Consider the following 14,553-nt stretch of genomic DNA (forward strand, 5'->3'; position numbering starts at 1 on the left):
TATTTACCCTATCCATGCCCCTCATAATTTTGTAAACATCTATAAGGTCACCCCTCAGCCTCCGATGCTCCAGGGAAAACAGCCCGAGCCTGTTCAGCCTCTCCCTGTAGCTCAGATCCTCCAACCCTGGCAACATTCTTGTAAATCTTTTCTGAATCCTTTTAAGTTTCACAACGTCCTTCCGGTAGGAAGGAGATCAGAATTGCACGCAATATTCCAACAGTGGCCTAACCAACGTCCTGTACAGCCGCAACATGACCTCCCAACTCCTGTACTCAATACTCTGACCAATAAGAGAAAGCATACCAAACGCCTTCTTCACTATCCTATCTACCTGCGACTCCACTTTCAAGGAGCTATGAACCTGCACTCCAAGGTCTCTTTGTTCAGCAGCACTCTCTAGAACTTTACCATTAAGTATATAAGTCCTGTTAAGATTTGTTTTCCCAAAATGCAGCACCTCGCATTTATCTGATTTAAATTCCATCTGCCACTTCTCAGCCCATTGGCCCATCTGGTCAAGATCCTGTTGTAATCTGAGGTAGCCCTCTTCACTGTCCACTACACCTCCAATTTTGGTGTCATCTGCAAACTTACTAACTGTACCTCTTATGCTCACATCCAATCATTTATGTAAATGACAAAAAGTAGAGGGCCCAGCACCGATCCTTGTAGCACTCCACTGGTCACAGGCCTCCAGTCTGAAAAACAGCCCTCCACCATTACCCTCTGTCTTCTACCTTTGAGCCAGTTCTGTATCCAAATGGCTGGTTCTCCCTGTATTCCATGAGATCTAACCTTGCTAATCAGTCTCCCATGGGGAACCTTGTCAAACGCCTTACTGAAATCCATATAGATTATATCTACTGCTCTGCACTCAACAATCTTCTTTGTTACTTCATCAAAAAACTCAGTCAAGTTTGTGAGACATGATTTCCCACGCACAAAGCCATGTTGACTATCCCGAATCAGTCCTTGCCTTTCCAAATACATGTACATCCTGTCCCTCAGGATTCCCTCCAACAACTTGCCCACCACCAAGGTCAGGCTCACTGGTCTGCAGTTCCCTGGCTTGTCCTTACCACTCTTCTTAAACAGTGGCACCACGTTTGCTAACCTCCAGCCTTCTGGCACCTCACCTGCGACTATCGATGATACAAATATCTCAGCAAGAGGCCCAGCAATCACTTCTCTAGCTTCCCACAGAGTTCTCGGGTACACCTGATCAGGTCCTGGGGATTTATCCAACTTTAACCATTTCAAGACATCCAGCACTTCCTCCTCTGTAATCTGGACATTTTGCAAGATGTCACCCTGTATTCCCGTACATTCTATATCTTCCATATCCTTTTCCACAGTAAACACTGATGCAAAATATTCATTTAGTATCTCCCTCATTTTCTGTGGCTCCACACAAACGCCGCCTTGCTGATCTTCGAGGGGCTCTATTCTCTCCCTAGTTACCCTTTTGTTTTTAATATATTTGTAAAGCCCCTTTGGATTCTCCTTAATTCTGTTTGCTAAAGCTATCTCATGTCCCCTTTTTGCCCTCCTGATTTCCCTCTTAGGTATACTCCTACTTCCTTTATACTCTTATAAGGATTCACTCGATCTATCCTGCCTATACCTGACATATGCTTCCTTCCTTTTCTTAACCAAACTCTCAAATTCTTTAGTCATCCAGCATTCCCTATAGTTACCAGCCTTCCCTTTCACCCTGACAGGAATATACTTTCTCTGGATTCTTGTTATCTCATTTGTGAAGGCTTCCCATTTTCCAGCCATCCCTTTACCTGCAAACATCAGCCCCCAGTCAGCTTTCAAACGTTCTTGCCTAATACCATCAAAATTGGCCTTTCTCCAATTTAGAACTTCAACTTTTAGATCTGGTCTATCCTTTTCCATCACTATTTTAAAACAAATAGAATTATGATCAGTGGCCCCAAAGTGCTCCCCCACTGACACCTCAGTCTACTGCCCTGCCTTATTTCCCAAGAGTAGGTCAATTTTTGCACCTTCTCTAGTAGGTACATCCACATACTGAATCAGAAAATTGTCTTGTGCACACTTAAGAAATTCCTCTCCATCTAAACCTTTAACACTATGGCAGTCCCAGTTGATGTTTGGAAAGTTAAAATCCCCTACCATAACCACTCTATTATTCTGACAGACAGCTGAGATCTCCTTACAAGTTAGTTTCTCAATTTCCCTCTGACTATTGGGGGGTCTGTAATCCAATCCCAATAAGGTGATCATCCCTTTCTTGTTTCTCAGTTCCACCCAAATAACTCCCCTGGATGTATTTCTGGGAATATCCTCCCTCAGCACAGCTGTAATGCTATCCCTTATCAAAAATGCCACTCCCCCTCCTCTTTTGCCTCCCTTTCTATCCTTCCTGTAGCATTTGTATCCTGGAACATTCAGCTGCCAGTCCTGCCCATCACTGAGCCATGTGTCTGTAATTGCTATGATATCCCAGTCCCATGTTCCTAACCATGCCCTGAGTTCATCTGCCTTTCCTGTTCGGCCCCTTGCATTGAAATAAATGCAGTTTAATTTATTAGTCCTACCTTGTCCCTGCCTGCCCTGACTGTTTGATTCACTTCTGTTCTCAGCTGTACCCGCCCCACCCTCCCACCTTACTAGTTTAAATCCTCCCAAACAGTTCTAGCAAATTTCCCTGCCAGTATATTAGTCCCCTTCCAATTTAGATGCAATCCGTCCTTCTTGTACAGGTTACTTCTACCCCAAAAGAGATTCCAATGATCCAAAATGTGAATCCTTCTCCCATACACCAGCTCCTCAGCCATGGATTCATCTGCTCTGTCCTCCTATTCCTGCCCTCACTAGCTCGTAGCACTGGGAGTAATCCAGATATTACTACCCTTGAGGACCTCCTTTTTAAAATTCTACCTAACTCTCTGTAATCTCCCTTCAGAGTCTCAATCTTTTCCCTTCCAATGTCTTTGGTTCCAATATGGACAGTGACCTCCTGCTGGCCCCTCTCCCCTGTGAGAACATTGTGCACCCTCTCTGAGACATCCTTGATCCTGGCACCAGGGAAACAACACACCATTCTGCTTTTTCTCTATGGCCACAGAAACGTCTGTCTGTACCTCGGCCTACAGAATCCCCTAACACAATTGATCTCTTGGAAGCCGACGTACCCCTCGTCGCATTAGAGCCAGTCTCAATACCAGAAACTTGGCTGTTTGTGCTACGTTCCCCTGAGAATCCATCACCCCCTACATTTTCCAAAACAGCATACCTGTTTGAAATGGGTATATCCACAAAAGACTCCTGCTCTAGCTGCCGACCTCTCGTACCCTTCCTGGAGTTAACCCATCTATGTGACTGCATCTGAGACTTTCCCCCCTTTCTATAACTGCCATCCATCGCATACTGTAGCTGTTGCAAATTCCTCATCGCTTCTATTTGTCTCTCCAACCGATCCACTTGATCTGATAAGATTTGCATCCAACAGCATTTATGGCAGATGTAATCCGTAGTAACCCTTAAACTCTCTTTAAACTCCCACATCTGACAAGAAGTACATGTCACTGCAAAGGCCATTTTTGCTCTTTCACAATCTACAGACCCAGAAAATAACATCATCTTATTCCTCTACAAACACTGCCCCAGGTTAAATTAATAGCTATGGCTTATATTTTAAGTTTAATCAAGACTAAGCTTCAAAAACATATAATCAAGAAAGAATCCACTGTCCCCACTACTGCAGCCTTTCTATTGGACAGATATATCACCCTCTGTGTGAAAATGTTGCCCCCTAGGTCTCTTTTATATTCTTCCCCTCTCAGTCTAAACCTATGCCCTCTACTGCTGGACTCCCCCACAAGTAGGGAAAAGATATTTACCCTATCCATGCCCCTCATGATTTTATAAACCTCTATGAGATCACCCCTCAGCCTCTGACACTCCAGGGAAAACCACCCCAGACTGTTCAACCTTTCCCTGTAGCTCAAATCATCCAAACCTTGCAAAATCCTTGTAAATCTTTTCTGAATGCTTTCAATTTCACAACATCTTTCCGATAGGAAGGAGACCAGAATTGCACGCAATATTCTAACAGTGGCGTAACCAATGTCCTGTACAGCCGCAACATGACGTCCCAACTCCTGTATTCAATACTCTGACCAATAAAGGAAGCATACCAAATGCCTACATGACTATCCTATCCACCTGCAACTCCACTTTGAAGGATCTATGAACCTGCACTCCAAGGTCTCTTTGTTCAGCAACATTCCCCAGGACATTACCAAAAAGGTTAGATTAGATTCCCTCCAGTGTGGAAACAGGCCCTTCAGCCCAACTAGTCCACACCGACCCTCCAAAGAGTAACTCACCCAGACCCATTCCCTCTAATTAATGCACCTAACTCTGTGGGCAATTTAGCATGGCCAATTCACCTAACCTGCACATCTTTGGACTGTGAGAGGAAACCAGAGCACCCGGAGGAAACCCACGTAGACACAGGGAGAATGTGCAAACTCTACACTGACAGTAGGCCAAAGCTGCAATCGAACGTGGGACCCTGGTGCTGGGAGGCAGCAGTGCTAACCACTGAGCCGCCACGCTGCCCATGAACATGTGAGCACGACACAGACAGTTACCGGAGGGTGGAATTGAACCTGGGTTACTGGTGCTGTGAAGTCGCAGTGCTAACCATTGAGCCACCATGCTGCCCTCAGGTTGGAAATATAAATAACTCCAATCTCGATCATGAACCTGTGACATCAAAAGACATGATGGAGATATTACCAGCAAATATAAATGCAGTTGAATGTTTTTAGGATGAATTTCACCAAATCATAAAGAAGGACACATCAAACATCATGGAGCTGTCAGCTTCTGTAATTCGCCCAGTGATTGTGTCTGGATCTGTCATCACTGCTCGAGCAGTTGCAGCTTTGATTGCAGCCTATTTGTAATGTCAGCTGCTGCTGTCTGGTGTGTTGTCTCTGAGGTGATCTACATCATGAAATGTTGGCTCATGATTTGGTCTATCTGTTACAGAGCAGAGGCTGACACCCCTCTGATAATAAAACTGAAACACCCAGAAAAGATCACCTCGTAATCTAATAAAAATAAATGTGAAAGGTGGTATAACATACCCCTCACCCCCAATCTGTTCCCATAGAATCCCTACAGTGTGGAAACTGGCCCTTCAGCCCAATGAGTCCACACCGACCTTCCGAAGAGTAAGCCACCCAGACCCATCGCTGACTACTCTACCCTAATCTGCACATCCCTGGACACGTTGGGAAAATTTAGCATGGCCAATTCAACCTAATATGCACATCCTTAAACACTGTGGACAATTTGGAATGGCTCATCCACCATAACCTACACATCCTTGGATACTATGGACAATTTAGCATGGCCAATTCACCCTAACCTGCACATCCCTGAACATTATGGGATAATTTAGCACGGCCAATCCACCCGAACCTGCACATCTTTGGACTGTGGGATGAATTTGGTGCACCCGGATAAAACCCACACAGACACGGGGAGAATGCACAAACTCCACGCAGATCATCACCTGAGGATGAAATCGAACCCGAGTCCGTGGCGCTGTGAGGCAGCAGTGTTCCATATTACCATTTTTACAGACCACCTTTGTGACACACCTCACCCTGTCTCCTTCAAAACATGATTACAGCCGTAAACGTGGGATATGGGCCAAATGCTGGCAAATGGGATTCGATTAAATGATGATATCTGGTCGGTATGGAAGAGTTGCACCAAAGGATCTGTTTCCGTGCTGTCCAACTCTCTGACTGTGTGAATGGTGATATGGTTCCCAGTCAGTGTGTTGGAGTTGGTCTGGGAGCTTCTTATGTGCCGATTCTTTTGCTTCCCCTGACCGTCCACGTCATGGGTTGGGGAGGGTTTTCTGCACCACTCTTGCTTTGGTACTGCATTGCATCTTGTCCCAGTGCTGTTACAGGCATTTTAGATGGGTTCATGATCATTGCAATATCGTGCCCCTTCAGTCATTCCTTGATGTCACATGGACTGAATCGAATTGGCTAATGGCTGATGTTCATGATGCTGGGAATCTCATGGGGGAGACCGAGATGGATCACCCACTTGGCACTTCTGGCTGAAGGTGTTGCAGATGCTTCAGCCTCACCTTTTGGACCTGATGGGTAGGGATCCTCCAGGCAATGAGAGGTGATAAGGGATAAGGGCCAGGTGCTGGCAAATGAAACAAGATTAGGTTCAGATATCTGGTCCACATGGACGAGTTGGAGCGGAGGATCTGATTCCGTGCTGTACATCTCTATGACTAATGCAATCATCATGTTACAGAAGAACCAGGTAAAATGAGAAGTGTAGGAGGGCTACCACAGAGCAATACTAAACATGCACAAAACAATTTACTTATGTCACAACAAAGGGTTGCTCAACAGTGGGAAATCAACTTGCAATAGGCAGGGATAAGTAATTCTACACAGTGTTCAACTTTTGGTTGTGACTGATGGTGGACGATTAAATCATTAATTGGAGGAGGTCAGTCACCTCCAACCTCATTGCCTGGAGGACACCAAGCCTTCAGGTCTAATCTTTTCTGAACCCCTTCAAGTTTCAGAACATCGTTCTGATAGGAAGGAGCCCAAAATTGCACACAATATTCTAACAGTGGCCTAACCAATGTCCTGTATAGCTGCAACATGACCTCCCAACTCCTGTACTCAATACTCTGACCAATAAAAGAAAGCATACCAAACGCCTTCTTCATTATCCTATCTACCTGCAACTCCACTTTCAAGGAGCTATAAACCTGCACTCCAAGGTCTTTTTGTTCAGCAATACTCCCCAGGACCTTACCATTAAGATTAGATCAGATTCCCTCCAGTGTGGAAACAGGCCCTTCGGCCCAACTAGTTCACACCGACCCTCCGAAGTATAACCCACCCAGACTCGTTCCCCCTAACTAATGCACCTAACGCTATGGGCAATTTAGCACGACCAATTCACCTAACCTGCACATCTTTGGACTGTGGTAGGAAACTGGAATACCCGGCGGAAACCCACGCAGACACAGGGAGAATGTGCAAACTCCACACAGCCGCCCGAGACTGGAATCAAATCCAGGTCCCTGGCTCTGTGAGGCAGCAGTGCTAACCACTGAGCCACCGTGCCGCCCTAAGTCCTGCTGTGATTTACTTTTCCAAAATGCAGCACCTCACATTTATCTAAATTAAACCCCATCTGCAACTCCTCAGCCCATTGGCCTATCTGATCAAGATCCTGTTGTACTCTGAGGTAACCTTCTTCGCTGTCCACTACACCTCCAATTTTGTTGTCATCTGCAAACTTACCAAATGTACCTCCTATGTTCACAGCCAAATGGTTTATATAAATGATGAAAAGCAATGGACCCAGCACCGATCACAGCCGTAAATGTGCAGTGGTTTCTGTGCAGAATGTTTACAGTGAGAGACACCAGGATTGTTGTCTATCCTGGCAGACTCCTCACATCTCTCCCATTCGTCAGCTTTTGGCAGTGATGAATGATGGAGATTTCTGATTGAGATTCATAACTACTGCCAGTACTTTGTTGTACTTTAATTGTCCTCAGGGTCAGCAGAATTGGAGTGGTCAGGAATCTGGGTGGTGGAACATGTCAGAGTATCTGGGAGTTAATGCATCACAAAAGGAAGCCTTTGGGCCCATCATGCCTGCCCCTGCTGTCCCAATAAACATTTCCCTCACTGCCATCCTCCTCCTTTCACCCCGTGACTCTGCACATTCCTTCTCAAACATGTCCCCTGCCATTTTGAACACCTCCGTGGAATCTGCCCCCACCACACTCCGGGCCAGTGCACCCCAGAGTCTCACCTTTCTCTCAATGAGTCAATGTTTTCCCTCCGCTGCTCCTGCTTCCTTTACCAACCACGTGAAGCCTGTGCTTTCTCCCACCATTGGTACAGCACAGGGTCTCAGTGGTTAGCACTGCTGCCTTTGAACACCAGGGACATGGGTTCGATTCCACCCTTGAGTGACTGTCTGTGTGGAGTTTACACCTTGTGTCTATTTGGGTCGCGCCTGGGTGCTGTGGTTTCCACCCACTGTCCAAAGATCTGCAGGTTTAGGGTGGATTGGCCACGCTAAATTGCCCCATAGTGTCACTGGGATGTGCAGGCGAGCTATATTAGCTGGTCAGATGCTCTTCAATGGGTCAGTGTGGACATGATGGGCCACATGGTCTGCTTCCACACTCGAGGGATTCTTCAGTGTACTGACCCCTCGTGATTGTGGACACCTCCATCAAATCTCTGCTCAGCTTTCTCCTCTCTGAGGCACACAGATGTAACCTCTCCAATCTATCGACAGAACCACGCAGCTTGTCCAGAATTAAAGCTGAATCTATTAGAGTATGCCTGTGATAACAGGAGATGATACGCATTTAGCTGCCTGCACTGGGCAACTGAACATTTGACCAAAGTCTGAGAAACAATCTTTTGGAAATCGCATTTTGGTCTTTTCAGTTTGTAACTTTGCTGAGTGGTTTCCCGTGTTCCTGTCGAATTGTTCAATCCCACAATCAGGAACCCCATGATCACTGTACACTTCCTCCTCATGACATGCTGACCTCTTTTAATCGTCCCCAATCAGCAGACGGGCGTGCTGTGATATTCGCTACCAAATAATCGTCTCAGAAAATGGCTTATTTATTTCCCTAGTTCAGCGTGTTAGGCTCCAGGGGTTGGTGATGATTCACCGCTGATGATTAGCCACTGCCAGTTCTCCACCAGCGTTTCTCCACTGGGGTTGTTTGACCTGTGGAAACTATTCGCCCCCAGAAAACATATATATGTAGTGATTGTTTCCCCCCACCTGTTCTTTCAGACTTCTCAGTCCCCTTTATTTATACAACTACATATTGATTTAAAAAAAATGTAAAATAAATATCATTTTATTGGTTTATATATAAAAATGAGTTACAAACTTTAACCAGAAAAAGGAAATATATTTTAAAAATCTTTATAATGGCAGTAAAATCCCACATTAATATTAAACAATCAAATTTTAGTTCACTTGATAGTTATGCGCTATTCCTCTAAGTTTTCCAAACAATCTCTTTTACCATATTCAAGAACAATTTTTTTATTCTATCATCTGCGAATCGATTTTTTTAGCTTTATTTTTTAATCACAGTGCCACTTTTGATGTGGAAATATCCATTCCATCGGCCCCTTTGTTCACATCGCCAAAACTTAATACTTGAATCACTCTTGGATAGTTTATCAAAATCATATATAAAACCCTGGTGGTAAAACTTCTTATTTCCGCGTTTACTAATAATTTCTGTTTCCATTTTGAAGACTTGGGGGGTAAGTGGGAAAAAAAATACAAGCTTAAAAAAAACTCTCCTGTAACGAAAATAAGTTGTTACTGAAACAACGCAAACACTACCTTAACCAATATAACGACAATTTTATTTCGTTTAGATATGCTTGTTCTCTAACATTTTCAACGTTGTTAAATAAGAAAAATATATTAACAAAAGTAAATGGTTATTAAAACAAGTAAAGTAGGTAAAAACAATGACTGCAGATGCTGGAAACCAGAGTCCAGATTAGAGTGGTGCTGGAAAAGCACAGCAGGTCAGGCAGCATCCGAGTAGCAGGAAAATCGACGTTTCGAGCAAAAGCCCTTCTATTAAAACAAGTAAACACTATCACCAATATTCAGAATATACGACTTATTTATGGTGGCGAATCGTCTTCAGTGGCCAATGGGCCGTGGCTAAGCATCCTCTGTGGTTAAAGGGGAGTGGCTAATCGTCGTTGGCGAATGGTCCCATCCCGGGTTCCTGACTGAACTTACACATGCTCTTTGTCACACAGTCGTACAGCCCAGAAGAGGCCATTCAGCCCAGGAAGTCTGCACACACCTGTTGACACTAATCCCACTTTCCATCCCTTGGCCCATCGGCCATCAATGCTGAGACATTTCAATTGTTCCTGCATGTTCCTTTAAAAGGTTGTGAGGTTTTCCACCTCGACCACCCTCCAGCTGTGACTGACTGTCCCTGTGTCTGATATTCCGATACTCCCAGTTCCTAAGTACTTTCTTTCTTTCAAAAATATACTTTATTTGAAAATACTTTGATGATCTATACAACTGGACATGCCATACATATGTAAACATTCCATTTGTTTGCATACCGAAACAGAGTAATCATTCCTGTTTACAGGTCTGTACGGTTACAGTTTTAGCTGAGGTGTCAGCAGAGCCCAATGACTGCATGGGCCCCCTGATCTTCTCTAGGCGGGCAGATGTTACACGGTGGTCTTTCCCCACCGCGCCTTGGCGGCAGCTGCCCCAAGCTTCAGCGCGTCCCTCAACACGTAGTCCTGGACCTTGGAATGTGCCAGTCTGCAACACTCAGTCGGGGTCAACTCCTTCAGCTGGAAGATCAACAGGTTTCGGACCGCCCAGAGAGCGTCCTTCACCGAGTTGATGATCCTCCAGGCACAGTTGATGTTCGTCTCGGTGTGCGTCCCGGGGAACAGGCCGTAGAGCACGGAGTCCCGCGTCACGGCGCTGCTTGGGACGAACCTCGACAAATACCACTGCATTCCTCTCCAGACTTCCTCTGCATAGGCACATCCCAGAAGGAGGTGTGTGACAGTCTCGTTCCCCCCGCAGCGGCTTCGAGGGCAGCGTGCGGTGCGGCTGAGAGTCCGGGCGTGCATAAAGGATCTCACAGGCAGAGCCCTTCTCACCACCAGCCAAGCCATGGTGCTTGATGGTAAGTTCTGGCAATGAGGCATTCTGCCAAATGGCTTTGACAGTCTGCTCAGGGAACCGCTCGATAGGATCCGCCCTCTCCTTTCCCGAAGGGTCTCGAGGACACTACGTGCTGATCACTTCCTGATGGACTTGTGGTCAAAGGTGTTTTTGTTCATAAACTTCTCCACGAAGGACAGGTGATACGGAACGGTCCAACTACTCGGAGCGTTCCGCGGCAGTGAGGCCAGGCCCATCCTTCGCAACACCAGGGACAGGTAGAACCTCAGTACGTAGTGACACTTGGTGTTTGCGTACCGGGGATCCACGCACAGCTTGATGCAGCCACACACAAAGGTGGCCATCAGGGTGAGGGTGGCATTGGGTGTATTTTTTCCCCCATTGCCCAGATCTTTGTACAGCGAGTCCCTTCGGACCCGTTCCATCTTTGATCTCCATATAAACTGAAAGATGGCCCGGTTCTGGGAATAGGCCAGACCTGTGCCATGTATAATAGCAATGACAGTGCCTCACACCTGATGACCAGGTTTTTTCCTGCAATGGAGAGCGACCGTAGCTTCCATCTGCCCAGTTTCTGTTTCACTTTGCTGATACGCTCCTCCCCCAAGACTTGGCGCACACCCCCCTGAACCAAATACCCAGCACCTTCAGGTGGTCGGTCCTGACGGTGAAGGGGATCGAGGATTGGTCGGCCCAGTTCCCGAAGAGCATGGCCTCGCACTTGCCTCGGTTTACCTTGGCCCCCGAGGCCCGTTCGAACTGGTCACAAATGCACACGAGTCTGCGCACGGACAGCGGATCCGAGCAGAAAACAGCGACGTCATCCATGTACAGGGAGGCCTTAACCTGTAGGCCCCCACTGCCAGGAATAGTCACCCCTCTCAGGCTCGCATCCTTCCTGATGGACTCGGCAAATGGCTCTATGCAGCACACAAACAAGGCAGGAGAGAGAGGGCAGCCCTGCCTGACTCCAGATCTGACTGGGAAGCTATCTGATTCCCACCCATTGATTGAGACTGCACTGACGATGTTGGTGTAGAGCAGTCTGATCCAATTGCAGATTCCCTCCCCAAAGCCCATTTGGAGAGAACATCTCTCATATACCTGTGTGATATCCTGTCAAAGGCTTTCTCCTGGTCCAGGCTGATGAGGCAGGTGTCCAACCCTCTGTCCTGCACGTAGGCGATCGTATCCCTGAGGAGTGCGAGACTCTCAGCGATCTTCCTGCCCGGTACAGCAAAGGTTTGGTCGGGGTGAATCACCGACCCAGAGCAGACCTGACCCGGTTGGCAATGACCTTTGACAGAATTTTGTAATCCGCATTCAACAGTGAGATTGGTCTCCAATTTTTGAGTTCCTCCCCTCCCCCTTCCGCTTGTAGATGAGGGTGATGATGCCTTTCCTCATGGATTCACTCATGGTACCTGCCCGAAGCATACTGACATACACCTCCAGCAGGTCCTGGCCAATCCCAAAGAGCGGAATAGAGCTCGACCGGTAAGCCGTCACTTCCGGGAGTTTTATTCTTTTCGATGGACCCGAAGGCCCTGGTCAGTTCATCCAGAGATAGCGGCTGGTCCAGCCTCTCGCGTGTTCTGTCGTCTAAGATCTCCGTGATAGAGGACAGGAACGACTGGGAGGCCGCGCTGTCGGTCGGCTTCGCGTCATTCAGACTGGCATAGAAGGACTTACTGATCCTCATGACATCAGTCTGAGATGACGTTATCGAGCCGTCTTCTTCCTTCAGGCTTCTGAGCACGGAGCTCTCTTTGTGCACCTTCTGGAAGAAGAAACGTGAGCACGTCTCGTCCTGCTCCACCGAGCGGACCCTGGACCGGAAAATTATCTTGGAAGCCTCCGAGACAAAGAGCGAGGCTTGCTGGCCCTTCACCTCCTTGAGGTCCTCCGTGACATCGACCCCCATCGTCTGCAGCAGGAGCAGGTTCTGTATACTTTCCTGGAGCTGGGATAGTTTTCCCCGCCTCTCTCTCGCCTCCTGAACACCTTTGAGGATGAAGAACTTCTTGATGTTCCCCTTTACTGTTTCCCACCAGTCCTCTGGGGACTCAAAGAGGGGCTTCACGGTTCTCCAACCTGCGTAGTCCCTCTTGAGCTCCTCAATGTTTCCCGGGGTCAACAGCTTTGTGTTCAGCTTCCACGTTCCCTTACCCGCCCGCTGCTTGTCCTGTAGGTGACAGTCGGCCAGCAGGAGGCAGTGGTTAGAGAAGAACACCGGCTTGATGTCGGTGGATCTGACCGAGAACGTTCGGGACACAAACAGGTAATCTATCCTTGAGCGGATAGACCCGTCTGCCCGTGACCAGGTGTATCTACGCTGCGCTCCGTCTGCAGGGGTGCTGAAGACTTCGTGCAGCTTGGCATCTTTTACTGTGTCCATCAGGGCTCTGGACGTGGCGTCCAGTTTACTGTCCCCCCCACCGGATCGTCCATCTGCATCAATGATACAGTTGAAGTCTCCGGCCAGAATGACCGCCTGGACGTAGCCAGCAACAGGGGAAGCTGCTGCAGGACAGCCAACCGTTCACTCTTACCCACTGGGGCGTACACATTAATCAGTCTCAGGGTAGCACTTAACTTAGAAACATCTTCTTCTTGAAAAAGAGTAATACATAGACCAAACGTGCAAATATTTCTGTGCATGTCAGTTCACAGTCTGCAACACCAGGGCTCTGTCTATGTCTGCAATCATCAGTCCTCCCATTGTTCGCACATTTTGCTTTAGGCTGTGTCTAAGAGCTTAATGTTAGAGGTGCACAACTCAAGTTAAATCAGTTGCTGCTGCCTCTCGGTATTATTCAAGCAGGTGTCCTACTTGTTGATATAATCACAGGGTTCAGTGAGTTTGTTGATGCTGGAATAAGCAGAAATTCCTCCAATGTTTGAACCATTCGGCAGAGCAGCTTATTCTTTTGCTTGAATTTCCTGAAGATTATCATCATTAAGTTCCGGGTTCTGGGGGAGCCCATTCTCCGATCTTCCCCACACAGATCAAAAAACACGTGACTGTGATATCTGCAGGACATGCAGCTTGCGGAGAGGAGCCAATGGCCTAGCGGTCGTATTGTTGGGCTGTGAATCTAGAGACCCAGCTGAAGTTCTGGTGTTCAAGTCCCACTACGGCAGATGGTGGGATTTGAATTCAATCCGGGGAGGAAAAAAGATCAGGAAGTAAGAATCAGATGATGATGATGATTGGAAAATCCCATTGGCTTCACTAATGTCCCTGTAGGGAAGGAACTGTGCTGTCCTTACCTGGAATGGCCGACATGTGACTCCTAACTGCCTTCTTATAATAAATGCCTCTCCAGTGACACTCACATCGTGTGAGTGAAAATGGTTTTGAAAAGTGATGCCTTCTCAGTGCAGTAACCCTACAGAGGGTGATATTTCATCACCAAGTCACCCTTTATTTACACATGAGTAGTCCTTGATGATAGTCCTGCTTCATATAGAGTCAGTCACCAGAGTGTAAGTATCCCTGATTCGTCACCTTTTTTATATCAGCCATGGTTCCCCGACTGGATCAGATTCACAGCCTCAGTCAGGGAACTCATATTCTATGAAGTCCCCCTGACTGACCTCATTCCAATCATTACACAAAGGCAGTCAAGCTGTCAGCTTCTTTTTAATTCATCTGTGAGATATGGGCAATGCTGCCTGGGTCCACCAGTTATTGCCCGTCCCTAGTTGCCCCTTGAGAAGGTGGTAGTGAGCTGCCTTCCTGAGCTGCTGCAGTCCATCTGC

The sequence above is a fragment of the Hemiscyllium ocellatum genome, chromosome 38, assembly GCF_020745735.1.
Source record: "Hemiscyllium ocellatum isolate sHemOce1 chromosome 38, sHemOce1.pat.X.cur, whole genome shotgun sequence".
Lineage (NCBI taxonomy): Eukaryota > Metazoa > Chordata > Chondrichthyes > Orectolobiformes > Hemiscylliidae > Hemiscyllium > Hemiscyllium ocellatum.